This window comes from Cheilinus undulatus, linkage group 21 (assembly GCF_018320785.1).
Source record: "Cheilinus undulatus linkage group 21, ASM1832078v1, whole genome shotgun sequence".
NCBI lineage: Eukaryota > Metazoa > Chordata > Actinopteri > Labriformes > Labridae > Cheilinus > Cheilinus undulatus.
Genome location: NC_054885.1, coordinates 36,768,104 through 36,774,103, shown reverse-complemented (window position 1 = coordinate 36,774,103; position 6,000 = coordinate 36,768,104).

Here is a 6,000-nt window from a genome sequence, read left to right as displayed (position 1 = left end):
TAGCCCCTAAACAGCACAAAGCTATTTTGGCAGAAAAAAATACATGAAACAGTGCTTATCTAACGTTGTCACCTATAAACACTTTCAAATATTAGATATTTGTGGTGTTTTTGACATAAAATAGACCAAATAAACATAATTCAAACAATCTTGAAGGGTACTTTTAGGGGTGCGTTGCCTCAAGGCAACACTGTCCCATAATGGTATGGAACGAACAAGAAGCATGATTTGAAATTTGACAAAATTAGTTTTAAAGCATATTGGAATTGCAAAGTAGCTGCAACAGGTTGCAACTCATGTTATTTAAGCTTTAACTGTGAAAATAATTATTTTTGATATCCATCTTACTGTACACTGGTAATACTGGTTTACCCTCACTGTCCTCATCCTGATCCACATCACTCTTCACTTTCCTCATCCTCGTTTTCATCGTGATCGCGCTGTTCTTGTCCTCATTTTCATTAAAGTAATTACAGATTTGTACCTAAATATATAATACCAAAATGCAACAGTATCATTGTAAATCCATAGCAGTGCAGTGTTTGCAGTTTTTCATAATGGTACGGTGCTGCCTCAAGGCAACATTTCTATTTGAACCATTTTCCATTATTTCTTCATCAAAAAAGCTGCATTTAACAACTAGAAATTAAACTTTACCCACCAATAATTATGTACCCATTTTTCCAGCCTCAGAAATATCTGGAGAATAAATTTTCTTGCAGTTCTTTTGCAGCAAAATGGCCGAGCTGTTTCGTGTGAGAAAGTCTGCACAAAAAGGGTTCAAGATGGCTTCCAGAGAATCATATGACAAGTCAGAACACTGTTATGGGTAACTTAAGGTCCTGCCATTTTTAGCAAGTATTTGATCATACTTGGGAATGTATTATGTGAGTTCACAAGGACAAAAAAGTGCTATGTTGCCTACAGGCAACACCGTCCCATAGAGGGTTAAAAATACATGACTACATTTATGGCAGATCTTCTCATCACTAAACGTGTGTATTTAAACTAATGTAGTGAAAACTGTGACTGGAGAGGCATCAAACCATTTAAAACCATCAGTGTGTTAAACATCTCTCAGCTGCAGTGGTCTGTCTGGAACAACTTGGAAATAAAAACATAGAACTAGAAAGAACTACAAACCTGTAAAAGAATAACTTAACTATAGAAAAGACAGCTTAGTGCCCCTTTTGTGATCATAATAAAAATCTCTTCTCAAACTGAAATCGTGAACTTAGTTTTAGATCAACATTTCTCCACAAAAAATAAATCATGAATCTATTTATGAATGGAGAGATTGTGAATTCAGTGACTGACAGGGATGTTCCAGTGTGGGTCAAACCATCCTGTCATGGGGGAGACTCAGGGGGTTTAAGGGTCATTAAGTTTAAAAGTGTACAAAATATAAAATCCAGACACAATTTTTTAATTATTGAACCTGTAGAAAGTCGGTGTGAGCTTCCACACCAGCACAAAATTACAGCAGATATTTTTTTCTAAATGTGGTTAATTTTGGCCACATCTCACTCCAACAGACACACATCTGGCCAATCACAACACTCGCTGGTGTCGAGTTTTAAGGCAGATAGAGGAGCAAAACTGTCCTCCTCACCAACTCCATGTTTGTCCTCTCCTCATATCTGTCTGTATCAGGGCTTGTTGTTTTTGCCTCACGCAGCCTGATAGCGAGGGAGACGGGCAGCATGTGAGCATAAAAGCGCTACACACACAGCTGGAGCTGTTTCTAAACTAACAGCTCTTTAGTCCACTGAAATATTCAACAACAGTCTCCTCTGACCTCAGACACACGACTTATAAATGCTCCTGATCAATCAGCTGAAATGACTCCTCTGAACCAATCGGTGCGCTGTAGGGGGTTAACTCCTCTCACAGTCAACCTCAGCCGTGCCGTTATTATTATTGCTGATAGAATTTAACATAGAACTAGGGCTGCAAGCAGCACTGAAGGGCCCTTGCACCCCAGCTCAGGTCGCCCATGTGTGGTAACAGTGGGATGTTAGCAAAGTCGTGCATTGTGACTGCAGAGAGACCACGGAGATCCTTGATTGAGCGTCCTTACGTTAAATAAATCAGCATAGTGCACTTTGTATGTGAGGTAGTACTGCCCCTCAACAGTAGGTGGCAGTCTGTCAGAGGTGGATGTTGACATGTAGAAGTGATGATTGAAGGACTGCTGATCACGTAAAATTAAAAAAAGACTGGAATTTTTATTTTTGAGTTGCTTATAACATCTTACAGTAGGGGGCGCTACAGCAAAACCATGAAATTAACATTGAAATTATTAGAGAGGCAGACCTCCATCATACATGTGAAATTTAAAGGCAATCTGATGTTTCATATGAGAGTTACACCCACTTCCTGTCTGATGGCGAAGGATCAAAATGGCTGCCATGGCCACTGGGGCATCTGGGAATGAAACATGTCGCTGTTGGGAGAGATACTGAAGACTTCAGGTCAAATTCAGAGCATGATAATTTTTTTTGTTTGTTTTGTTTTCTGTTTTTTTTATTTCGAACATGTTGACAGTCAAAGTTGTGATGTCCATGACATCATGAGATGTTTGGTATTGTCAGCCTGAGTGTCTGTGTCTGTGAGTGCAGCTCCTTGATTGGAGTAATGTCAGACACCTGTGCTTAGAGTGAGGAGGTTATTTAAGCTCCTGCAGTCACACAGTCTCTCTCTCTCTGACCTGGCCTCCACACAGGTATACCACACCTGGGTTTAGTTATGTTAGAGTAGGTTTAGGTTTAGTTGGGTTTGCATTTTACAACATTTACACACATTACCTTCACTCATGCACATCCTACACTACCGACTCTACTGATTTACACACTTCATGCTGTAAATATTTAATCTGATCTTATTTGAAGTAACTTTAAGTAATTTGGTTTAATTTGGTCTAATTTGGCATTTCTGACTCTTTAGTTTGGTTCAATTCAGTTTAATAGTAAACTGCCTAATTTGATTTTTGATTTGAATGCTTGATTTGGTTTAATTTGGTTTGATTTGACAATAAAGACTTTCTTCAAAACTTTGCCATAGTGTTGTCTCCCTCCTTTGCTGTGACCACCTGAGCCAGGTCATGACAAAGTATAAAGCATAAAAAACAAAAAAGACAAAACAGAATAAATATAGAAAAAAAAAGAACAAAAGAGTAGAAAGATAATAAAAATGCATCGTCCATCATAATTTTCATGTTCAAAAAGGAGTAGGAGGAAGTAAAACTTATCTAGTCCTACCCCTTATTCTCTGGTACAATGTTATATCATACTTACAGATTGTCATTATATTTGTATTCATGACAGAAAGTTACATAATTTAAAAATTATATACACTAATGTACAGATATACTGCACTGTGCAAAAGTTCTAGGCTGGTGCAAAGAACCGCCACAAAAGCCAGAATTCCCCCAGAAATACACACGTTCCAGGCATCCATATGTATTGTATATACACAATCACACGTTCATATGTATATACATGCATACAGCGACTAACAAATTCATCAGACCACCTGTCTCAGAGACCATCCAGCACCACGAAGCACTTCATTGCGGACTCCCTCATCCTCAGGGAACCCTCCACTTTCCTCCATTCCAAGCAGGAACGAGGAACCTTCAACCGAACCCACCTTTCTAAACCCAAATTTGAACCGGCTCACCGGGCCTCCGCGAGAAGCCAGAAACCAATCAAGCACAACACTCAACCACCAAAACTGACCCCTCCGTTCAGGAATGTAAGCAAACAACCACAATTCGACACACCAGTCAAGAAATAACAATGTGCCCCACCACTTCTTCAGCTCCTCTGCAAATCAGCAAATCTGAAAATCCATGGACAACAACAATAATCACACTTTCGCACTAAAAACGTCACTTTGGCTAAAGAGCTTCCACACATTGGTGCACCAACCACCACAGAGACACAAAAAATGACTTCAGTTTCACCAATTTTTACCAACGCTGCCAACCCAGGGCAGCTGCAGCACAAACCCCATCCTGGGTGGTGGTCCAATAAATGCGTCAAGCACTGCATATACCCATTCACATACACATATCCACAATAGCTGTTTTATATTTCTTTTTAAACTGACTTAAGTTTCGGCTCTGTTTTAGATCTTCACTTAGTCTGTTCCATACTTTTACTCCTTGTACTGAAATACAGAAGCTCCTCATGGTTGTTCGTATATTTGGAATTTTAAATTTTAACTGACCCCTTAACTTGTACCCCCCTTCTCTGTCAGAAAACATTTTCTGTATGTGGCTAGGCTCTATACATTATTTGCGCTGTTTTAAATTCCATGAGATCAACAAGTTTTAAAATTCTTGACTGTAAGAATAACTGATTTGTGTGATCATGATAACCTACCTTGTGAATTATTCTTATGGCTCTTTTTTGAAGAGTGCATACTGGTTGTAGTGAGCTCTTGTATGTGTTTCCCCAGATCTCCGAGCAATAATCTAAATAAGGAGCAACCAGTGAGTTACAGAGAATGTAAAGTGATTTATGGTTTAGCACATGTTTTGCTTTGGCTAGGACAGAGATACTTCTGGAAAGTTTAGTATGAACATGCTTAATGTGAGGCTTCCAGCAAATCCTGTCATCTATAATCACACCCAAAAATTTATTTTCATACACTCTCTCTATGTTGACACCCTCTATTTGTAGCTGCACCTTACTATTTGATTTGTGTTTACTGAATACCATGAATTTAGTTTCATTTAGATTTAATGATAACTTGTTTTTATCAAACCATCTTTTAACTTTATCCATTTCTGACGTGATTAGAGACAGAAGTTGCTGTAGGTTTTCATCTGAAGCCAGGATGTTTGTGTCATCCGCAAACAATACAAATCTTAGTGCTTCAGACACTTTACATGTATCATTTATATATAGGTTAAAAAGGGTAGGTCCCAATACTGACCCCTGGGGGGCGCCACACACAACCTCCACACACTCTGATTCATGCTCTCCCAGCTTCACAAATTGTTGCCTGCTCTTTAAATAGCTTCTGACCCAATTCAACACTAGCCCCCGGATCCCATAAAGCTCCAATTTCTTCAGTAAGATTTTATGATCTATAGTCAAATGCTTTCTTTAAGTCAATAAAAACCCCAACAGCATGTTTCTTTTTGTCTACAGTATTAGTGATTTCTTCTGTAAGTTCAGATATGGCTAATGATGTTGACCAGTTTGTTCTAAATCCATACTGGCTATCAGTAAGTAAGTTGTGTTTTTCTAAGAATTTGCATAGTCTATTATTGAAGAGTTTTTCTAAATTTTTGAGAACTGTGGTAGAAGAGAGACAGGCCTGTAATTTGTGAAGTGATGTTTGTTGTCGTTTTTATAGATTGGTATGATTTTTGCTATTTTCATCTTACTGGGAAATTCTCCAGATTGAAATGACAAATTACAGATATGTGCAAGTGGTTTAGAGATACCTTGAATAATCAGTTGAACTGTTTTAAAATCTATGTTTTCACAATCAGTAGATAGTTTATTTTTACTTTCATTAACAATATTAATGATCTCTTCTTCATCTACAGCTTTTTAGGAACATTGAGCTAGCATTTCTTTCAATAAACATTTCAGTTAAATCTCTGGAAGTGTTTGAGTCAGGTATTTTCCCTGCTAAATTTGGACCAACACTTGCAAAAAACTTGTTGAAATTATTTGCTGCATCTTCCATGTTGTTTATAATTGTATCTTTATCAGTAAAGCACTGAGGATAACTCCCCCGTCTAGAACCATTTCTGATTACTGTATTTAATATTTTCCATATACCTTTGGTGTTTTTTATTGTTTTCTGATATTTTACCATAATATTCTTTTTTAGATTCTCTCATTATACTAGTTAACTTATTTTTATACTTCTAATATTTATTTTCTGTTTCTATGGTTCTGTATTTTATAAATTCTTTATATGGTGTATTTTTCTTTATACATGCATTTTTTAGTCCTTTCGTTATCCATTGGTTAT